Source organism: Marmota flaviventris, chromosome 20 (genome assembly GCF_047511675.1).
Source record: "Marmota flaviventris isolate mMarFla1 chromosome 20, mMarFla1.hap1, whole genome shotgun sequence".
NCBI classification, from domain to species: domain Eukaryota; kingdom Metazoa; phylum Chordata; class Mammalia; order Rodentia; family Sciuridae; genus Marmota; species Marmota flaviventris.
In genome coordinates this window covers 25,335,533-25,359,138 of record NC_092517.1, presented here as the reverse complement: position 1 = coordinate 25,359,138, position 23,606 = coordinate 25,335,533, and positions in this window count along the sequence as shown.

The following is a 23,606-nucleotide window of genomic DNA, read 5'->3' as shown; positions in this document are numbered from 1 at the left end:
CTGGGTGCAGGACCAAAGGCCCAGAGAAAGCAAGGGTCCCAGGCAAGGGGAGGACTCAATTTATCATAAGGTGTCCTGATCCAGATGAGAATTTAGGGACAGGGGCCTGGCAGAGGAGGACTGGCAAGTGAAGGCAGCCAGTAGGAAGGCAATGGGAGGGCATGGCAGTGAGTCTAGGTCGGTGCATTGAGGGGCAATTCCAGGATCCAAGCCAGGTGCCTGGGTAAAGTGCCGCAGTCCAGCTGCAGCAAAATAACCGGGGGGTGACGAACAACTTGTGTAGATTGATACAGCGGGAGTGGGAGCCGTTTATTGTAGGACCGGAGGGGTATTTATACATTCCACACAGCTTATCTTAATTAAAATAAAATAGATACAGCAGTCAACCAATAAGGAATCTCCACACTTCATGGATCGCTGGTGTTACTTCACAAACCACTCCCTCTGGCAAAATGCCAGACACCATCCTGACTTGTTTACAGACGCTAACAGTAAAGGACCCAACTAACAGATCATGGATGAATGGCCCAAGAAGCAGGAGACATACAAGCGTGAGAGGAAAGCACAAGGTGAAGGGGAGGAAGGGTTGCACAATGACAAGGAGACAGAAAAAAGAGTAATGGGCACCTAAGGGAGCACACTGGCAGTCCCAAGCAAGGGGTTCCCAGGTCAGACCCAACAGGAAGAGACTCCATGCTACTCCAAGTGACATGAGGAACACTGTCAGGGGCTCATGTGAGAGCCAGGCCCGGGAACTGAATCTCAAAATGTCAGCATTAGGGAAGGATTGGTTGCGGTAGGAGAAGCATGATAGGCCAGAGGATAGGGGAAGGAAGGGAATGGATCTCTCAGAGCTGAATTGAAGCAAGTTGCATAGTAACTGCCAGGCCACAAAATTCAGGCAGCAAAGGGGACTCAGGCAAGAGGCAGGGCTGTATTTCCAATAGGGAGCCTTAAGGGCACAGAGGTCAACCAATTTGGATCCTCTGCCCAGGTGAGTAGATCCTCAGAGAGGGACCTGGACCAAAGGAGGGTCAGAAAAGTCCACTGTGAGTGGATACCTGACATATGGAGGTTGTGGCGGGGGGATCGGTTGGCAGCCTGGATCCACTCATGGAGCCCAGGCTAGGGAGAAGCAGGGAAAGCTAAGGGTCCCTGCAGTGCCAGGATACCATAGCACCAGTGGAACAGGAGGGAGGCACGGGATGGGGTCTACAATTTAGGCCTGAAACCAAGGGAAGGGAAATGGTCCTCATGAAGGGCTTCCAGGGGCTCAAGCAAGTAGCCATACATGGTAATGAAGAGCGAAGTGCTAGCACCTGGGGCAGGATGAATGAAAATGGATATGAATGGGGAGGGGAGGGAGGGGAGAAATCTGAGCAGGTGGAACAGCAGGAGAAAGGATGAAGGCCAGGTCCACTGCAGGGTGTCAGGATTGGGTAGCAGGGCACAGGCTGAGGGAAGCCAAAGGGCTCTGACAAGGGGCAGGGCTACATTTTCTCAAAGGGAACCCACAGGGCCACAAGGCCAGGTCAAGCACCTGTCCTGATTAGCATCCTGGAAAGGGGATTAGGAATATGGGCCTGGGAGAGACAGAAAAGACAAGAAGGCCAAACAAGGGAACAGAATCAAGGGCCACAGGACAGGTCTGGGTGTGGTGGGAGCCAGGACCCCAGGAAGGAGCTAAGACAAGGGACCTAGAGGAGGGCTCAGCCAGGGGAGAGAAGGGAAGGGCTGGGCCAGTAAGTCATAGCTGCACTAGGGTACTGCAGTACAGGGAAGAAAAGGGGAGCAGAGAAGTGGCTGGAGTGTGGGACCCTCAGACAAAGCCCAGAAAAGAAAGGAACAAGAAGGGCCATCAGAGGCTCAATCAAGGAGGCAGGCAAGGAATTGGAGTGCAATGGCCAGGGCTTGGACAGGGGCTTTGGATGGTGGACAATACTTGGTAGGGAAGGCAGGGGATCCAGCAGAAGGCAGTCAGGCTCCAGGCCCAGGGACACTACCAGGTGTCAGGTTTCCTAGTGAAGGACCAAGCACCCAGAGAAAGTAAGTGGTCCAGGCCTGGGGTAGGGCTCTGTTTTTCATAAGGTGCTGTGGCTCAGATGAGAATCCATGGAGAGGGATTTGGCCAAGGAGTCTGGGCAATGGAAGGGGGCCAGAAGGATGGCTATGGGAGGGCAAATCCAGAGGTGGTGCTTGGTACGTGGTGGGAGAAGAGCCAGGACCATAGCCAGGGGCTGAGACAAGGTACCCACCTGACCAACCTAGGACAAGGGACCCAAGGAGCAGAAATCTCAGGAGCACCAGGGGAATTTGCAAGGGGATAGAGAGGATGAGCTGCACAAGGACCATAAGATATAGGGAAGCTCAAGGGGCACCTAGGGGAGCCCTCTGGTGGGCTCAAGCAAGGTACCCGCTGTTCAGATCTAACATGAAGAGACTCCACACTATACGAAGGTACATGAGGAAAGCGTCAGGGGCTCGAGGGGGTGCATAAGTTGGGGACAGGAGCGCCAAGGGCCTGGGTTAGGGAAAGCTGGATTAGGGTAGGGGCAGCTTTAAGGCCAGAGGGCAGGGGATAGAAGGGAGGGGATCGCTAATGGCTGGGTTGGAGCAAATCCTATTTTAAATTCCAGGCCACAAGTTTCAGGCAGTGAAGTGGACTCATGCGAGTGGCAGGGCTGTTTCCCATAGGGAGCGTTCAGGGTGCAGAGGCAAGCCAATTCCACTCCTCTGCCCCAGGTAAGTAGATCCACAGAGAGGGTACTGGACCAAAGGAGGGGCCAAAGAGGGTACAGTGAGGGGATACCTGGTTTACGGTAGTTTGTGGGGAGAGGGTCGGTCTGCCAGGACCCATTCAAGCAGCATAGGCTAGGGAGAAGGAGGCGGTGCAGGGGTCTGGGAAGTGCCAAGATATCATAAAATGAGAGTATAAGAGGGGAGGCACAAGAGGGGGCTGGCAACAGGGGGCTGAAACCAAGGAACAACAAAAGGGTCCTAAAGAAGAGTACCAAGGGTCTCAGTCAAGGAGCCAGGCCCAGTAATGGAGAGCCAAGTGCTAGCACCTGGTCCTAGGTGAATTAAAAGAAATACGGAGGGGGAGTAGCAGGAGGGAGACAATGGAGTGTGTGGCACAGGCGGAGAAGAGCTCAAGGCCCGGGTCCACTGCAGGATGTCAGGGATCAGGAGCAGGGCCCCGGCTAAGGGAGGTCAAAGGGCCGAAGCAAGGGGAAAGGCTATGTTTTCCCAAAGTGAGTCCTCAGGGCCAAGAGGCCAGGTCAAGTCACCTGGTCTAGGTAAGAATCCTGGGAAGGAGATCATGAAAGTGGGCATGGTAGAGACAGAAATGACAGGGAGGCCAAAGGAAGGCACAGCCAGAAGGGCCGCACAATGGGTGTGGGTGGGGTGGGCACCAGGACCCCAGCAAGGATCCCAAATAAGGTACCTGGAGAAGGGCCCAGGCCAGGGGAGAGCAAGGAATGCCGGGCCAGTAAAGCAGGGCTGCACTAGGGTACTGCAGTCCAAGAATGCCTAGGGGAGAAGGGAAGCAGCACCAGCGAGGGGCCCTCAGACAATACCCAGAAAACAGTGAACAAGAAGGGCCACCAGAGGCTCAAGCGACCAGCCAGGCCAAGTTAAAGAGAGCCAAGGGACAGGGCTTGGACAGGGGGCTCAGGACACAGGACAAGATTTTGGAGGGAAGGCATGGTATCCACCTGGGTGCAGTCAGGCTCCAGGCCCAGGGCCACCTCCAGGTGTCAGGGTTCCTTGTGGAGGACCAAGCACCCAGTGAGAGTAAGGGGCCCAGGTGAAGGGCAGAGCTTGTGTTTCCCATAAGGCACCCTGGCTTATATTTGAATCCAGGCTCAGGGACCTGGCAAAAAAGGCTAGACAAGGGAAGGAGACCAGGAAGAGGGGGATGAAAGTGCATGGTGAGGGGTCGTGGTTGGTGCACTGTACTGCAAGAGCCATGAGCCAAGATAGGTCCCCAGGCAAAGGACCAACCCAACTGATTGTGATGAGTGACCCACGAAGCAGGATACTTGCAAGCACCAGAAAAATGCTCAAGGGGAAGCATCATCCAGGCATTGGGCATTCCAAAACAGTTAAAAACAGATAATGCCCCTGGTTATTCTTCTACCTCTTTTAAACAATTTTGCTCATCATTTGGCATTACTCATATAACAGGAATTCCATACAATCCACAGGGACAAGGCATAGTTGAAAGAGCTCATCAAACTATTAAAATGTACTTATTAAAGCAAAAAGACGGAATTGGGTAGGGGTATATATTCCCCAAAGATAAACTTAAAATAACCTTTTTTTACTCTAAACTTTTTAAATTTGGATTCATCAGGACTTAGTGCTGTGGAAAGGCATATGTGTCCAAAAAATGTGCATAAGCCCAAGGTACTTTGGAAGGATATTCTAACAGGACAATGGAAAGGTCCTGACCTAGTAATTGTCTGGAGTCGGGGGTCTGTTTGTGTGTTTCCACAGGGAGAACAGCAGCCGATTTGGATTCCAGAGAGATTAACTAAAGCGATTTCTACAGACCAAAAAGAAGATGATTTGACTCAAGTCCATAACAGCTGATATCCAAAACTCCAGTTTGTCTATCCTTACATATGCGATAGAACCAGGATGCTTTTTTCAATATCAATTTTATTATTGCCCTTTCTTACATTCTATTTTGTTTTTTGAGCTCATACAGACCTAGGTTAATGTTTTGCTGATCAGTTCTATTTTTTGACTATAGAGTTTTTAAACATTGCAATGGAGATTTCACCTGTAAAAAGTTATAAGGCCTTTACTATTAGGTTATTTGTTGTATGTATTATATTATGTGTGCACACTTGTGTTTTGTGTTATATGTTTGAATGTACGTATGTCCATATATCATATATGATGAGCGCTCATGAAAAAATGGATCCAATTTTTTTTTTTTTATATTCACGTGATTTAAATGGTTTAATTTAAATTGGATAAACAACTGTTGAGGATTGTTTTAATATGTGAAAAAAAAGGAGGTTAACAGATCTGTTTGTTTACTTTTCATTATATTTAATAATTCTCTTAAAGACAATGTAAATTGTTAAGAAAATTGTTTTCTTTTAGGGCCTTCTGTAATGTTACATAATTTTTTCTTTAGCCATTATTTCCAGAATTCCTATCTTCATCCCAGTGCTGGTGAAGTCAAAGATAAAACCAATCTACAGCTTCTACAATAGCCATCACTGAACTGCTTGCAGAACTTGCCTGGACACATTGTGAACTCACCTGTATGCATTGTGAACTATCTGTTGGTGCAGCGACTTGTGGTAGTGTTGGGGTATTTTTGCTGATGATGTCATCCGTGGTACAATTTTTCCAAAAGGAGCCGTCAATTGGCTTGGTGTATCTTCCTCCCTTCTGCTTGTCATGATCGTCCTGCTAAAATTTGGGGGCCAACAGAGGTGAGGCTAAGAACCTCACCCCCCCGCTGGTACAAAGACCTCTCCACAGGTGTGGCTGTATACTGGACCGGTAGTCAGTGACGGGTAAGATCCAATTGCAATGGTACCAACCTAACGTGTAAGGACCATATGTACTATTGGACAACCTAAGGCAGGCACGGTCCCTAAGCCACATGATTTTTTGTTTAAACAGAGAGGGGGAGATGTTGAGAGCCACAGCCGAAGGGGCCCCAGCAAACTTCCAGCTGTCAGCAAACTTCCAGCTGCCGGCTGATGATTGGCTCATAGCGGCCCCAGCAACATCTAGCTGATTGGCTCCTCTTCGGTGATGCTCATTGGGCTGTTTCCCTGCCCTTTCAGACCACGGAGCTGCTCATTGAGGGACTTTTTTGGATCTGCCCATGTGACCCAGCCAATCGGCCTCAAGAGCAGGAGGATTGTGGGAGGTGGAGAGAGGCTGGTGTTGGAGAGAGAGGCTTGTGGAAAGTCGGTGGTGGCAGTTGGGGCTCTGAGGGTTTTTCCTGAGAGGCTGTTTTGTTTGGCGTGTGTGGTTCTAAAAATAAAGTTAGTTTCTTTTGACAAGTGGCTCCTGATTGTGCCCAGCCAGACTGTGGCAGGGAAGGGAGGTAGAAGATGCCTGAGGACCAGAAGACAGTGGGAAGCACAAGGGTCACCTAGGTGAGCCTACTGGGTTTCCCAAGTAAGGGGTCCCAGGTCAGTCACAACACGAAGAGACTCCATGCTATACCCAGGGACATGAGGAATGTGGTTAGGGGCTCAGGGGAGCGCCCAGGCCTGGAGACTGGAGCAAATAGAGTCAGGGTTAATGAGGGCTGTGTTGGGGTAGGGGCAGCATGAAAGTCGAGAGGGCAGGGGAGGGAAGGGAGATCACTCAGGGATAGGTTGGAACAAGTCCCATGTTAACTACCAGGCCTCAAGGTACAGGTGGTGCTGGGGACTCAGTTGACTGGTAGGGTTGTGTTTCCCATAGGGATCATTCATGGTGCAGAGACCAGCCAAATCCGTTCCTCTGTCCCAGGTGAGTAGATGCTCAGAGAGGGACCTGGACCAATGATGGGCAAGAGGGTACTGTGAGGGGATACCTGCCATGCACAGGTTGGGAGGGGGGTCAATGTGTTTTAGCACCCATTTGAGGAGACTAGGCTACAGTGAATAGGGTTAGCTGAGGGTCTTTTAAGGGCCAGGATACCACAGCATGAGGGGAACATGGGGGAGGGAGGGGGGAGGCACAGGAGGGGGCTGGAAAAAGGGGCATATAACCAAGGGATAGGGATCAGGTCCTCGAGAAGTGCAGCCAGGGACTCAAGCAAGAAGACAGGTGCAATAATGGAGAGCCCAGTTCTAGCACCTGGGGCTGGGTGAATGAAAAGAAACATGCATAGGGAGGAGCAAGAGGGAAGAAAGGGGAAATGATGGCACAAGGGGAGGAGGACTCAAGGCCCAGGTCCAGTGCAGAGTGTCAGGGTTCAGGAATAGAGCCTGGGTAGAGGGAGGTGAAAGTGCCCAGGTAAGAAGCAGGGCTATGGTTTTCCTAAATGTCAAATCCTCTGGCGGCCAGGGACTCAAGCAAGGGGCAGGGCCCAGTATTGGAGAGCGAAGTGCTAGCACCTAGGCCTGGGTGAATGAAAAGAATCATGGAATAGGAGGGGAGAAAGGGGAGTGGCTGGCACAGGGGGAGGAGGGCTCAAGGTCCAGGTCCAAGGCAGAGTTTCAGGGTTCAGCATCAAGGCTCGGGCTGAGGGAGGTGAAAGTGCCCAAGAAAGGGGCAAGGCTACGTTTTCTCAAAGGTCATATCCTCTGGCCCAGGTAAGCATCGTGGGAAGGGGATCAGAAAATTGGGCATGACAGAGATAGAAAGGACAAGAGGGCCGAAGGAGGGCACAGCCTGAAGGGCTGCAGGACTGGTGTGGGTGGGTTGGGAGCCAGGACTCAAGCAAGGAGCCCAAGCAAGGGACCAAGAGCAGAGCCCAGGCCAGGGGAGAGCAGAGAATGCTGGGCCAGGAATGCAGGCCTACACTAGGGTACTGTAGTACAGTGAAGCCAATGGGAGCATGGAAGCGGCCCCAGCGAGGGGACTTCAGACAATGTCCAGAAAAGCAGTGAGCAAAAAGGGCCACCAGAGTCTCATGCGAGAAGCCAGTCACGGCAACAGAGAGCCAAGGGCCAGGGCTGGAGCAGGGGGCTCAGGACAGTGGATTACATTTGGGAAGGAAGGCAGGGGATCCAGCAGGGGACAGTCAGGCTCCAGGCCCAGGGCCACCTCCAGGTTTCAGAATTCCTGGTGCTGGACCAAGCAACTAGGGAGACCATGGGGCCCAGATAACAGGCAGGGCATTGTTTCTCATAAGGCACCCTGGATCAGATGAGAATGTACAGCCAGGGTCCTGGAAAAGGAAGGGGGCCAGAAGAAGGGCAATGGAAGGGCATGCAAGGGGTTGGGGTGGGTGTGATAGGGGTGAAAACCAGAACCAAGCCAGGCTCCCAGGCAAGGGACCCACCCAATCAATGGTGATGGGGCAAGAGAACTGCAAGCACCCCAAAAAAGCATGAGGGGAAGGGGAGGAAGTAGCTGGGTGAGGACCAGGAGAAGCCAAGGGACACCTAAGGGAGCTCGCTGGCAGGCCCTAGCAAGGGGCCCCCAGGTAAGACCCAATACTGAGAGACTGTTTGCTATGCGAAGGGCCATGAGGAACACGGTCAGGGGCTCAGGCAAATGCACAGGCGCAGGGGATGGAGCACAAAGAATTAGGGTTAGGGAGGTCTGTGTTGTGGTAGGGTTGCCATGCAAGGCCAGAGGGCAAGGGAGGGAAGGGAGGGGATCGCTCAGTACTGGGTTGGAGCAAGTCCATGATAAGAGTCAGGCCTCAAAGTTCAGGCACTGAAAGGACTCAAGTGAGTGGCAGGGCTGTGTTTCCCATTGGCAGCATTCAGGGCGCAGAGGCAAGACAATTTAGGTTCTCTGCCGCAGGTTAGAAGATCCTCAAAGAGGAATCTGGAACAAAGAGGGTACAGTGAGGGGACACTTGGTGTGTTGGATTGGGGATGGGTGGGCTGTAGGACTCATTCCAGCAGCACAGGGTAGGGAGAAGCAGGGGTAGCGGAGGGTCTGGGCAGTGCCAGCATACCGAAGCATAAGGGGATGAGAGGGGAGGAACAGGAGGGAGCAGGCAAGAGGGGCCTGAAACCAAGGGACAGGGAAAGGGTCCTCAAGAAGGAGAACAGCTCAGGGTCTCAAGCAGGGAGCCTGGCCCAGTAATGTAGAGCCCAGTGCTAGCACCTGGGCCTTGGTGAATGAAAAAAACATGGAGGGGGAGCAGCGGGAGAGAAGAAAGTGGAGTCAGTGGCAGAGGGGGAGAATGACTCAAGGACCAGATCCAATGCAGGGTGTAAGGGTTTGGGAGCAGGGCCCTTGTTGAGGGAGTCCAAAGGGCCCAGGCAAGGGCAGGGCTACGTTTTCCAAAGGGAGCACCCAGGACCAAGAGTAGAAATCAAGTCACCTGGCCCTGGTGAGCATCCTGGGAAGCGGATCAGAAAAGCGGGCATGGAAGAGACAGATAGGACAGGAGGGCCTAAACATGGCATAGCCTGAAGGGCTGCAGGTTGTGCGTGGGTTGGGTGTGGGCCAGGACCCCAGCAAGGAGCCCAGGCAAGGGACCTAGAAGAGGGTCCAGGCCAGTGGATAGCAGGGAATGCTTTGCCGGGAAGGCAGGGCTTCACTAGAGTACTGCAGTCCAAGAATGCCATGAGGAGCATGGAAGTGGTCCCAGAGAGGGGCCCTCAGACAATGCCCAAAAAAGCAGTGGGCAAGAAGGGCCACCAGAGGGTAAAGTGAGAAGCCACTCCAGGGAACATAGAGCCAAGAGCCAGGGCTTGTGCAGGGGGCTCAGTATAGTGGATTACATTTGGGAAGAAAGGCAGGGGATCCAGAAGGGGGCATTTAGGATCCAGGCCCAGGGCCACTTCCAGGTTTTAGGGTTCCTTGTGCTGGACCAAGCCTCCAGGGAGAACAAGAGCCCCAGGCAAGGGCCAGGCATTGTTTCCCATAAGGCGCCCTGGATCAGTTAAGAACCTACGGAGAGGGTCCTGGCAAAGGAGGCCAGGAAAAAGAAGGGGGCCAGAATGAGGGTGACAGGAGGGCACACAAGGGGGTCGGGGTAAGTGCCCATGGGGCGAGACCAAGGACCCAATCCAGGCACCCAGGCAAGACACCCACCCAATCAATGGTGATGGGGGACCCAAGGAGAAGGAGACCTGCGAATGTGAGAAAAAGGTGCAATGGGAAGGGGAGAAAGGGGCTACATGAGGACCGGAAGAAGCCAAGGGGCACTTAGGGGAGTTCGCTGTGGGCCCCGAGGATAGACCAACATGAAGAGACTCCCTGCTCTGACAAGGGCCATGAGGAATGCAGTCAGGGGCTCAGGCGAATGCCCAGGCCCAGGGACTGAAGCAAAAAGGGACATCGTTAGGTAGGCCTGGGTTGCAGTAGGGGCAGCATGGAAGGCTAGAGGGATGGAAGTGGATCGCTCAGGGCTTGGTTTGAGCAAGTCCATTTTAACTTCCAGACCTCAAGTTTAAGGCAGTGAGGGGGACTCAGGTGAGTGGCAGGGCTCTGTTTCCCATAAGGAGCATTCAGGGCACAGAGGCGAGCCAATTCGGCTCCTCTACCCCAGGTGAGTAGATCCTCAGAGAGGAAGGTGGACCAAATTACGGGGGAGGGGGGGCAAAGAGGGTACTGTGAGGGAATACTTGGGTGTGCAGAAGAGGGAGGTTGGGCTGCAGGACCCATTCCAGCAGAACAGGGTAGGGATAAGCAGAGGGAGCGGAGGGTCCAGGCAGTGCCAGCATACCACTGCATGAGGGGATTCGAGGGGTGGCACAAGAGGGGGCAGGCAAAAGGGGCCTGAAACCAAGGGAGAGTGAAGGGTCCTCCAGAAGGGGGAGAATGGCTCAGCGTCTCAAGCAAGGAGCTGTGCCCAGTACTGGAGAGCAAAGTGTTAGCACCTAGGCCTTAGTGAATGAAAAGAAACTTGGAGGGGGAGCAGCAGGAGGGGAGAAAGTGGAGTCGGTGGCACAGAGAGAGAATGGCTCAAGACCCAGATCCACTGCAGGGTGTCAGGGATGGTGATCAGGTTCCCGACTGAGGGAGGCCAAAGGGCCCAGCATGGGGCAGGGCTATGTTCTCCAAAGGGAGCCCCCATGGCCAAGAGGCCAAATCAAGTTGCCTGACCCAGATGAGCATCCTGGGAAGGGGATAAGGAAGGCGAGCATGGCAGAAACAGAAAGGACAGGATGGCTGAAGCAGGGCACAGCCTGAAGGGCCACAGGATGGGTGTGGGTGGGATGAGGTCCAGAACCTCAGCAAGGAACCAAGGAAGGGACATAGAAGAGGGCCCAGGCCAGGGGAGAGCAGGGAAGGCTGGGCCGGGAAGGCAGGGCTGCACTAGGGTATGTCCTATAAAGAATGGATATTTTCTGTCACAGATTAGACTTTGTATAGTGGAAACCAAAGAGAAAACAGGAGAGGAAGGGGAAATCCTACCAGCATCTTCAAGGGAATTTATAGCATTAACTATATATTGACTGTGAGAAAATAAATTAAATACGGAATTTTAAACATCACAAAAGCTTGTAATACTGCATTAAGCTCTACCTTTTGAGCTGCTTGTTTGGGTACTAAAAATGTAAAATCTTTAGCATGAGTAACTACTGCTGCTGTACCATTATTTGACCCATTCGTATATATTATTGGAGCATTCATGACAGGTGTTTTTCTTGTCAATTTTGGAAAAAACTACAGGATGCGAGGACCAAAAAGAAAACAAAGAATTGGATGGTAGGTGATTACCAAATGTACAAGAAAATTTGCACATGATTAGTACCCAAGTATTTAACTCATTAGCTAACTCATTAATTTGATCCATAGTATATGGAGTAATAATTTTATTAGGAGAAATTCCAAACACTCCCTTTGCTGCTTTTATTCCTTTGAGTATTAATTTTGCTACAGCCTCAGGGTATCTAGTAAGAATAGTGTTAGGAGAATAAGTTAAATGTATCCATAATAATGGACCTTCTTGCCAAAATACTCCTGTAGGAATATTTTTAGTTGGTAATATGATAAATAGCAGAGGCAAACTTATATCAATTCTACCCAAATTCATACTTTCCACATATGTTTCAATGAGATTTAATGTCTTTCTTGCTTCAGGCATTAACATACGGGGTGAATTTGGATCCAATGGACTTTTTAGGATATCAAATAAAGGCCCCAACTCTCCTGTTGGTATGCCTAAATAAGGCCTTATCCAATTTATGTCTTCTAACAACTTTTGAAAGTCCTTAAGTGTTTTAAGTTGATCTACTCATATTTGAAATTTGGTGGGTGGATCATGGTCGAGGATAATAGAACTCCTAAATAATTTATTGGAAAATTCAACTGCAGTTTATATATTGCTATCTCTAGGTTATGATTTTTAATAAGTTTGTAAGTGAGGCATAACATTCTAGCAGTGTATTTTTATCTTTGTGTGCTAATAATACATCGTCCATATAGTGAAATATTTGTAGTTCAGGATTTTGATTTCTAAGTGGCTGGATTGCTTTGTTAACATAAATTTGACACATAGTTGGGCTGTTAGCCATCCCTTGAGGGAGTACTTTCCATTCATATCTCTGATCAGGATCTTCATGATTCAGCGCAGGGACACTAAATGCAAAATGTGGACTATCCTCAGGATGAATTGGAATGAAAAAAAAAAAAAAACAATCTTTAATATCTATAACTAAAACATACCATAATATCTATAACTTTTTGGCAAAGCAGACAATTGAGGACTCCCCGATTGAGCAGGTCCTGTGATAACCATCTCATTATTAATAGCTCTTAAATCTTGTGATAATCTCCATTTGCCAGATTTTTTTGATAACAAAAATGGGAGTATTATGGGGAGATACAGAGGGCTGTATATGTCCCTCCACTATTTGTTTATTTACCAGGTCATGGGCTGCATGTATCTTTTCTTTAGTCTGGGGACACTAAGGAGCCCATACTGGACTTTCTGATTTCCAAGTAATTTTTATTGTCTCAGTGACCTCTTCTGAAAACCCAATATTAGTCCGCTATTCCTTGTCCTTGTTCTCCTAATTCTTTTCCTTTCCTAAAACCTTGTCCAGCCATAAGAGTGGGCACATTTGGATTGATATGTGGAATGTTATTTGTTAATGCTAATCCCAACTGACCTAGAATATCTCATCACCATAAATTTATAGGAAGATGATCCAATACATATGGCTGTATAGTTCCTTCACATACTTCAGGATCCTTCCATTCTAATACCATTGCACTTCTATGGGGATTATTGCTACTATTGCTACTCCTAGGCCTCAAAGCATTTGAATGGCTTGTTGTAAAGGCCAATCCTCTGGCCATTCTTGATGAGAGATGATACTAATATCTGCACCTGTGTCCAGTAGCCCATTGAAATCCTTGCCTTGAATAGTGAATTTTAATATAGGGCGAGAATCTACATTTCAAGAAAGCATAGCCCAATCTATACCCGTGGAGCCAAATCCCCTGGAATCTCTTTCTACAGTATGACTTGAAAATTTATCATGTAGACTGGGTAATATCAATAACTGTGCAATCCTATCTCCTGGTGAAATTACTTAGATACTCCTTGGAGAGCTAGCTATAAATTTTATCTCACCTTCATATTTGGGATCAATTACCCCAGGACTCATCATAAGTCCTTTTAGAGTAGAAGAACTGCGTCCTAACAATAATCCTACTGTTCCTTGGGGAAGAGGTCCTTTTACCCCTGTGGGAATGATTTGAACTCCCATCTCTGGAGTTAGTACTGCTCTGGCGGAGGCGCAGATGTCCAATCCTGTGCTTCCTGTGGTTTGTCTGATAATGTTGTTAAGGGATAATATGTCCTGGGCACTACCCTGATAGTGTTGCTGGGCTCCCTCAATGCCCCGTATATTCGCAGGCCCCAGGGCATCAGGCCCAGTTGTCCATTTTTTGGCAAAGGAGTACCTTCTACAGTAGTCTGAGAATGGCATTCTTTATCCCAATGTTTTCCTATACTACGTCATGGGCAAACACCTGGTATTCTTCTTTGATCATACCCAGTTCTGTTACTTATTTTAAACCCTCCTCCTATGAGACAATTCCTTCTAAAATGTCCTGCTTGACCATAAATATAACATGTTTTTGGCCTGGCACCTAAAGCCTGTTGTACTCCAGCTTCCAAGTCTTGCCCCTGCATCACTGGTTCATAAATATCTCTGCATAACTTAATATATGTGTTTAAGTCTTTATATTTCCAAGGTCTATTAGCCTCCCTACACCATCTATTGGCTTTTTTGTAGACTAGTTTTTTTTGTTTGTTTGTTTGTTTTATTAATGGCATCGCTTGTTCTACATCCCCAAAGACTCTGCTTGCTGTTTGTATAAGCCTATCCACAAACTCAGCGTAAGGTTCATTAGCTCCTTGTATTATCTTAGATAATTGACCTTGCAAATCTTTCTCTCCTTGTAAAGTTTTCCATGCCTTAACCACAGCTGAAGCAATTTGTAAGTATATGGCAGGATCATATGCAATTTGTTGCTGCTGACCCTCATAAGGTCCCTCTCCTATCATTATATCTAGATTTCTCTGAGGATAACCGGCTGCTGCATTTCACCTGGCAGTCTCCACACAGAACTCCTGATTAGCAACCTTCTACAACAGATATTGCCCTCCATTTAGTACAGCTTTGCACATGCTACACCAATCTATTGGTGTTAAGTTTAAATTTGAAATAGATTCAACCATGCTTATGGTAAAAGGGGCCTGAGGACCATAGGCTGCCACAGCTACTTTCAACTGATTCACAGTTTTAAAATCCAAAACCTGGTGATATCACTGCCCTCCATCATTCTCAAATACAGGGGATGTTAATCTTTGAGGTCCTGTCTCAGGATGCCATCTGTCAACTATGAGGATTGGGGGTTGGGGGCCACCCAGCATATGTTGTCTCAATAGGTGAACGTGTTGGTTGAATACTTTCGCCCTCTGGTGATAGAAAGGTGTTAGTAGCAGCCTGCTGTTGTAACTCCTCCCCAATAGCCCTTCCTCCTCTAAAATTCCTTTTCCTTTCTGACTAGCTTAAGAGACTTCCTTTTTTACTTGATCTAAGATGTCTTCTCCTTCCTCTACCATAGTCTGAACTGAAGGATTTGATTAAGCAAACAATATCGTATCAACGTCCATAATGGTAATGTGACAACTGGCAGAATTCCTGGGTTTTTCTTTTCTATCTTTCTTAAATCTTCACCATGTTCCCATTGTGATATATTTAACAACCCCTCTTTAAAGAACCATGGGCTATTTTTTTTTTTTTGTATCGTATCAACGTATGCCCTAATTATTCTTTGTTTCACTGGGGTGCCTCCTTCCTTTAGCAATTTATTTAACACCCTTTTGGTTTGTTTTTTACTAATTTCTGATCCCATGTTTCTGTAACAAAGATAACACAACCCACTAAGATAACACAAAACAAAACAAAGCAAAAACGGAACAAAAACACATTGTATCAATGTTTCTATTTTCTTGAAATGTCCATCTGTCCTCTCGCCCTATCTGTTCTCCTGCGACGTGAGCCCCACCCCAGCGTGGTGCGTGCAATGGTGGACGACACCTTGTCGTCCTGCGGCTCGCTGTCGGGGCATGCATGCACCCGGGCATGGCCACACACGCGCCTTCCTCAGGGGCGATCAGCTTTTTTCCAGTCTCATTCATTTCTAGGGACAGGCAGCTTAAAAATGAAAAAAAAAAAAAAAAGAAACAAAACGAAACAATAGAACACTCTTTCTTGAAATGGTCACCCATCCTCTCCTCAGGGGCGAACAGTTTACCTTGTCACTTACTCCCAAGCGTCTTGGAGCTGCCCCGTACAAGACACCATATGCCGCAATGCAGCTGGGCAAATAACTGGGAGATGACAAGCAACTTGAAGGTTGAAGCTGGAACTGCTTTATTGCAGGGAAACTCAGCGGGAACTCAAGGTAGCGGGCACCCAAGGTAATAGAAACTGCTTTATTGCGGCACAGCAGTGGTATATATACCTTACTGATTACACACAGCTTGTCTCAATTAGCATCATCTACATACAGTAGTCAGCCAATAAGGAATCCCATCATCTTAATGGCTCAGTGGCATTGCCTCACAAACCACTCCTCCTGGCAAACGGCCAGGCGCCACCTTGACTTGGTTGCGGCCCTCAACACTCTTCCAAGGGCCACGAGGAACACATTCAGCAGCTCAGGCGAATGCCCAGGTCCAGGGACTGAAGCACAAAGTGACAGGTTAGGGAGGCCTGGTTGCATTAGGGGCAGCATGCAAGGCCAGAGGGAAGGAAGTGGAACACTCAGGGCTGGGTTGGAGCAAGTCCATGTTAAATGCCAGGCCCCAAGCTTCAGGCAGTGAATATGACTCAGGCAAGTGGCAGGGCTGTGTTTTTCATAGGGAGCATTTAGGGAACAGAGGAGAGCCATATTTGCTCCTCTACCCCCAGGTGAATAGATCCAAAGAGAGGGACAAGGACCAAAGGAGGGTCCAAAGATGGTACTGTGATGGGATATCTGTTGTGTGTGGAAGTGGGGGTGGGTCGGGCTGCCAGGACCCAGTTGAGCAGCGTAGCTTCAGAGAAGTAGCAGGGCAGAGGGTCCAGACATTGCCAGGATACCAAATCATGAGGGAATCAGAGGGGATGCACAAAAGGGTGTTGGTAACAGGGGACTGAAACCAATTGACTGGACCACGAGAAGGGCAGCCAGGGACTCAAAAGAGGGGGTGGTCCCAGTAATGGAGAGCCAAGTGCTAGCACCTAGGTCTGGGTGAATGAAATGGGACATGGTTGTCTGTGGAAGCTCTTATACCTCTGCAGCCTGGGTAGATTGGACTGGCTCCTCCCGGCAAAAGTCCCTTCCCACATTGGTGTCCAGGCTACCTTGTATACTGCCTCAGCCCATGCAGAGGGGACTCACCCCTCTAATCATGAGATCCCTTCCACCTAGGTGCCCATAGGGGCATGTCTCATAATCAGGTGCAGCCAGGGTAGGAGGCACCAGCCTCTCCAGGCAGCATACCCCTTTCACCTGGGTTTCAGGGTGATCTCATATCTAGGCGCAGCTAGAGTAGCAGGGAATCGCCCCTATAGGCAAGAGACCCCTCACACCTGGGTTTGTACAGGGGTCTCCTATAGAGCTGGAGCCAGAGTAACAGGGACTCACCCCTCCAGGAGGGATACTCCTTTTACCTGGGTGTCTGGGAGATCTCGTATACCTCTGCAGGCAGGGTAGAGGGGGTTCGCCCCTCTAGGAAAGAGACACCTCCCAATTGGGTTTCTGGGAAGTTAGTACACCACTCCAACTAGGGTAGAGGGACTCGTGCCTCCAGGTAGGATACCCCTCCCACCTGACTGTTGTGAGGATCTTATATACACCTGCATCCAGGTGAAAGGGGACTCGCCTCTCCAGGTGAAGACCCCTCCAACCTGGGTGTGGAGGGAAGCTCATATACTACCACAGCCAGGGTAGAGGGCACTCTCTCTGCCAGGTGGAGACCCCTCCCACCTGGGTGTCTGGGGAGCTCCCAAATCACTACAGCCAGGTTAGAGGGAACTCAAACCTCCAGTCATGAAACCCCTCCCACCTGGGTGACTGGGGGAGCACCAATACTTCCCATCCAGGGTAGAGGGGACTTGCTCCTCCAGTTGGGAGATGCCTCCCATGTGGGTGTTCTGGGAGTTCTTATATGGCACCAGCCAAAATAGAGGAGACTCACACCTCCAGGTGGGAGACCACTTCCACCTTGGTGCTGGGGTCTTGTATAGCTTGTATACCACTAAAGCCAGGGTAGAGGGGACTCACCCCTCCAGTTGAGAAACCACACCCAACTTGGTGTCTGTGGAAGTTTGTATACCTGCACAGCTAGGGTAGAGGGGATTCCCTGCTATAGGCGGGAGACCCTTCCTGCCAGTGTGTCAGGGGAACTCTTACCCTGCCAAGCCCAGGTAGAGGGGATTCGCCCTTCCAGGCAGCATACCCCTCTCACCTGGGTGTCAGGGGGAGCTCTTATAACTCCACAGCTTGTGTAGAGGGGATGCGCCCCTCCAGGCTCCCACACCTGGGTGTCCAGGGGAGCTCCTATACAGCCTCAGGAAGGGTAGGGGAAACTCGCCACTCTAGACGGGAGACCCCTTCCACCTGGGTGTCAGGTGGAGCTAGTACACTGGGCAAGCCAGGGTAGAGAAGACTTGCCCCTCCAGGCGGGACACTACACCCACCTGGGTGTGGGTGGAGGAGCTCATATACCACTGTAGCCAGGGTAGTTGGGACTCGCCCCTCCAGGAAGGAGATGCCTCCCACCTGGGTATACTTGGGAGTTTGTATAAAACCTTAGCTAGGGTAGAGGGGACTCGCCCCACTAGGAGGGATATTCCTCCCACCTGGGTGTCAGGGGAGCTCATATACTACAGAAGCCAGGGTAGAGGGTTCTTGCCCCTCCAGGAGGAAGACCCCTCCCAACAGAGTGTCAGGGGGAGCTCATATACTGTAGCTTCCAGGGTAGATGGAATTAGCCTTCTATGTTGGAGACCCCTCCCAGCCAGGGTAGAGTGGACTGGCCTCTCCAGGTGGAAGACCCCCCGCCCACCTAGGTGTCAGGTGTAGCTCATATAGCCCAGCAGCCAGGGTAGAGGCAAACTCGCATCTCCATGCGATAAACACCTCCCACCTGGGAATGGGAATAAATCTTACACAGCCTTAGCCAGGCTAGAAGGGACTCGCCCCTCCAGCAAGATTTCCCCTCTCACCTAGGTATCAGGTGTAGCTCATATACACCAGCAGCTAGGGTAGAGGTGACTTGCACCTCCAGGCAAGAGACAGCTCCCACGAGTGAATCGGGTTAACTCTTATACTGCCTTAGAAAGGGTAGAGGAGACTCACTCCTCTAGGCAGAAGACCCTTCCCACATGGGTGTCTGGCGAGGGGGGATCCTATACACCATCACTCTGGGTAGCAGTGACTCACCCCTCCAGGTGTTAGACCCCTCCTACTGGGGGTAGGAGGGGGCTCTTATACCCCCTAAGATAGGTTTGAGGGGACTCTTCCCTTCAGGTGGGAGACCCTCCCATCTGGTTGCAGGTGTGCCTATACCACTGCAGCCAGAGTAGTGGGGACTTGTCCTTCTAGGCAGGAGAGCCCTCCCACTAGGGTGTTATCTGGAGTTCATATACTACTCCAGCCATGGTAGAAAGTACTTGCCCCTCCTGGAGGGAGACCTCCTCTCACCAGGGTGTCAGTGGGAGCTCATATACTACCACAGCCATGATAAAGGGGACTCGCCCCTACATGCAGGAGACTCCTCCCACCTGGGGTCTGGGACAACTTGTATACATCCACAACCAGGGTAAAGGGGACTTGCTGCTCCTGTCAGGAGACCCTTCCCACCTGTGTGTCAGGGGGATATTATATACAACCGCATCAAGGGTAGAGGGGACTTGCTCATCCAGGTGTTAGACCACTGGTGTTAGGTGTTAGGACCCTCAAACCTGGGTGTGTGTTTGGGGGAAATCCTATACAGCCACATCCAGGGTAGAGGGGACTCTCCCCTCCAGACGGGAGACCTCTCCCACCTGGGCTTCAGGGGGAGCTATTATACCGCTGCAGCCAAAGTAGAGAAGACTCACCCCTCCAGGAGGGAGACCCGTCCACCTGGGTGTCCTGTGGAGCACCTACACTGCTGAAGCCAGGGTAGATGGGACTCCCTCCTCTAGGCAGAAGAACCCTCCCACCTGGATGTCATAGGGAGTTCTTATACTGCTGCAGCCAACATAGAGACAACTTGCCCTTCCAGTCAGGTGACCCCTCACACTTGGGGGTCCAGGGGAGCTTGAAAACTGTAGCAGCCAGGGTAGAGGAGACTCACCCCTAAAGGTGGGAGACCTCTCCCACCTGTGTATCTGCAAGAGCTGGTACACCCCCTCAGGCAGGGTAGAGGAAAGTCACCACTCTAGGTGGGAGACCCTTCCCACCTGGGTGTAGGGACGGGTGCTCCTATACCACTCCATTGGGGTAGAGGGAACTCTTTCCTCCAGATGGGAGACCTCTTCCACCAGGGGAGCTCCAATACTGCTGCAGCAGGGTAAAGGGAAGTCTGTCCTCCAGACAGGAATCCTCCTCCACCTGGGTGTCCTGGAGACCTCTTATCCCACTTCAGCAGGGTACAGGTATTCTAGCCCTCTGGTCGGAGACTCCTTCCAATTGGGTGTCAAAGGAGGTCTTATAACACGGCAGCCAAGGTAGAGGGGACTTGCATCTATAGTGGGGAGACCCCTCCCTCTGGGTTTCATCGGGGAGTTTATATACCACCGCAATCAGGGTAGAGCAGACTTTCCCTTCCAATCGGGAGACCTGTCCCACCTGGGTGTCTGGGTGAGCTCCTATACATCTGCAGCCAGGGTAGAGGGGACTCAATCCTCCAATTGGGACACCCCTCCCACCTGGGTGTTCAGGGGAGCTTGATTACTGCAGCAGCCAGTGTAGAGGGAACATGCCTCTGCAGGTTGAAGACCCCTCCCACCTTGGTGTACTGGGAAATTTTATGTAGCAAGAGCTATAGTAGAGGGGCCTTGCCCTTCCAGGTGGGATACCCCTACCACCTCGTGTTGGGGGAGCTTGTATACTGCCAAAGCCAGGGTAGAGGGGACTCACCTCTCCATGCGGAAGACCATTACCACCTGTGTGTAAGGGGGCACTTGTATACCGCTTTAGCCAGGGTACAGAAAACTTGCCCCTCCAGGCGGGATAACCCTCCCACTTGGGTGTTTGGGAGAGCTTGTATACTGCCACAGCCATGGTAGAGGGGACTCTACCTGGAGTTCATATACTACTCCAGCCATGGGAGAAAGTACTTGCCCCTCCTGGAGGGAGACCTCCTCTCACCAGGGTGTCAGTGGGAGCTCATATACTACCACAGCCATGATAAAGGGGACTCGCCCCTACATGCAGGAGACGCCTCTGCAGAGAGATCTCTCCCACCTTGATGTTGGGGGGAGCTTGTATAACCCCACAACCGGTATAGAGGTGACTTGCCTCTCCAGTCAGACCACATAACCTACGTGTCGGGGGAGCTCCTATACCTCCAGAGCCAGGGGAGAGGGGACTCGACTCTCCAGGCGGAAGATCCCTTCCACCTGGTTGTCAGGGGAGTTCATATACTGCCACAGGCAGGGTAGAGGGGACTCACCCCTTGAGGCAGGAGACCCCTCCCACCTGGGTGTAGCCAGAAGCTCCTATACCACTACAGCCGGGGTCAGAGGGATTCACCTCTCCAGGCTGGTGACCCTCCCACGTGGGTGTCAGGGGAATATCCTTTACCTCCATGGCCAGGGTTGAGGGGACTTGCCCCTCCAGGCAAAAGACCAATCCAACCTGTGTGTGTCAGGCAAAGCTAGCAAACCAGTGCAGCCTGTGTAGAGGGGACTTGCCTCTTCAGGTAGGAGACCCACCCACATGGGTGTGGGGTGGAAGCTCCTATACCATTGCAGCTAGGGTTGTGGAGACTCCTCCCTCCAGGCTGAAGACCCTTCTCAACTGGGCATGAGGGGGAGCTCCTATACCAATCCAGCCAGGGTAGAGGGGACTTGCCTCTCCAGGTTGAAGACCCCTCCCAACTGGGTGTCAAGGGGAGCACTACCACTGTAGTCAGGGTAGAGGGAACTACCCCCTTCAGGAAGGAGACACATTCCACCTAAGTGTCCAGTGCTGGGGCTTGTTTACCCCTCTAGCCAGGGTAGAGGGGAGTCACCTCTCTAGATGGAAGTGCCCTTCCTCCTGGGTGTCGGGGAAGCTCCTATACAGCTGCAGCCAGTCTAGAGATGCCTTTCACTTGGTTGACAGGGGGTACTCCTATACCCCTGCAGCCAGGGTAGAGGGGACTTGCCCCTCCAGGGTGTTGCAGGGAGCTTGTATACCAAGTTATCCAGGGTATAGGGGACTGGAGGGGTGAGTCACCTATACCCTGGCTGTGGATGTTTTGAGCTCTCCCCAAAACCCAGGTGTGAGTGGTTTCCCGCCTATAGTGGTGAGTGCCTTGTATCCTGGCTGCAGCATTATAGAAGCTTCCCCCGACACCCACGTGGGAGATGTATCCCGCATTGAAGAGGAAGTCCCCTGTATCATGGCTGTTGGGCTTTAAGAGCTTCCTCTACACCCAGGTGGGATTGGCCTCTCATCTGGAAGGAGAGTCCCCTCTATCCTTGCTGTGGCAGTATATGAGGAGAAGGGGGAGTAAAAGGGAGAAAAGGGCCCAAGGCCTAGATTCTCTGCAGGGTGTCAGGATTGAGTAGCAGGCCCCAGGCTGAAGGAGGCCAAAGACCCCAGGCAAGGGGCACTGCTAACTTTTCCCAAAGGAAGCCCACAGGACTAAACTTCCCAGTTTCAGCCCCTGGCTCTGGTGAGCATCCTGGGAAAGGGATTCGGAAAAGGAGTCCAGAAGGTACAAGGACAACAGAGGGGATGAAGGAGGGCATAGTGTGAAGTTCTGGAAGAAGGGTGTTTTTTGGTGCGGGCCAGGACTGCAGAAGGGAGCCCAGGTTAGGGACCAAGAGGAGGGCCCAGGATAGGGGAGAGCAGGGAAGGGTGGGCCAGGCAGGCAGGGGCTGCACTAGGGTTGTGAGATGCAGTGAAGCCAAGGGGAGCAGGGAAGCAGCCCCAGTGAGGACCACAGTTCAAGCTCAGGGAAGCACAGAGCCAAAACAACCCCCAGAGGCTCAAGAGAGGAGCCAGTCCAGGGAATGGAGAGCCAAGGGCCAGCACTGGGGCAGGTGGCCCAGGACAGTGGACAGTGCTGGGGAGGTAAGCCAGGGGATCCAGCAGGGGGTGGTGGCAAGGCACGAGGCCCAGAGCCACTGCCATGTGTCAGGTTACCTGATGCTGCCCCAAGGGCCTAGGGTGTGCAAGTAGCCCAGTCGAGGGTCAGTGTTCTGTTTCCCATAAGTTGTCCTGGCCCAGATGAGGATAAAGGGCCATGGACTAGGCCAAAGGGCCTGGCAAGGGACAGGGGGCAGGAGGAGTGTGATGCAAGGGCACAATGGAGGTCTCGATGTTTGTAGAGAGAGGAAAGAGTCAGGACCCAATCAAGGATCCCAGGTAAGGGACCAACCCCACCAAAAGGTATTAGGTACCCAATGAGCAGGAGGCCCCTGCTCCAAGAAAAAGCTCTAGGGGAAGGAGAGTTAAGATCGGCACTAGGATGAGGAGACAGAGGGCTGCACAAAGGGCACAGAGGGGAGCAAGGTAGGGGGCCAAATCAAGAGGCACCCAGGTCAGACACTACAGGAAGAGACACCACAGAAAGGAACACAATATGAGTAATGGATTAAAGAGCTTAGGCTGGCAGCCAGGCCAGGGGACTGTAGGGTGAATTTTCAGGATATTGAAGGGCTGGGTTGGCTTAGAGGCAGCTTGTAAGGCTAGAGGGCAGGAGAGGAAATGTAGGGGATCACCCAGGGCAAGGTCATCACTAAGCCCAAGACTACTTCGAGTTGTCAAGTTTGGGCAGCACAGGAGGCCCAGGCCAGAGGCAGGGCTGTGTTGCCCATAGAAATCCTTCAGGGCACAGAGGCCAGCCAAATACACTCCTCTGCCCCAAATGAACAGATCCTCAGAGAGAGACAAGAACAAAAGGAGGGAAATGTGACGATTCCCTTTGGTCCAGGATGGGGGGGGTTGTCTGTGGGGACCAGCAACCACTGGAGGAGACCAGGCTAGGGTGAATCAGGGGAAGAGGATGGTCCTGCAGATGACAAAATACCACAATATACGGGCAACAGAGGGTAGGCACAGAAGGGGGCCACACAAGGGGCCTGAAATCAAGGGACAGGGACATGGTCCTGGAGAAGGGTGAGCAGGGGCTCCAGCAAGGAGCCAGACCCAAGAATGGGGAGGCAAGTACCAGGACCCAGTCCTGGGTCCCATGAAAACAGACAGAGCTGGTGAGGGGAGAAAGGGGAGCAAGGGTAGTGGGTGATGCAGCGAGAGTAAGAGTCAAGGCCCCAATTCTCTGCTGGGTTTCAGGA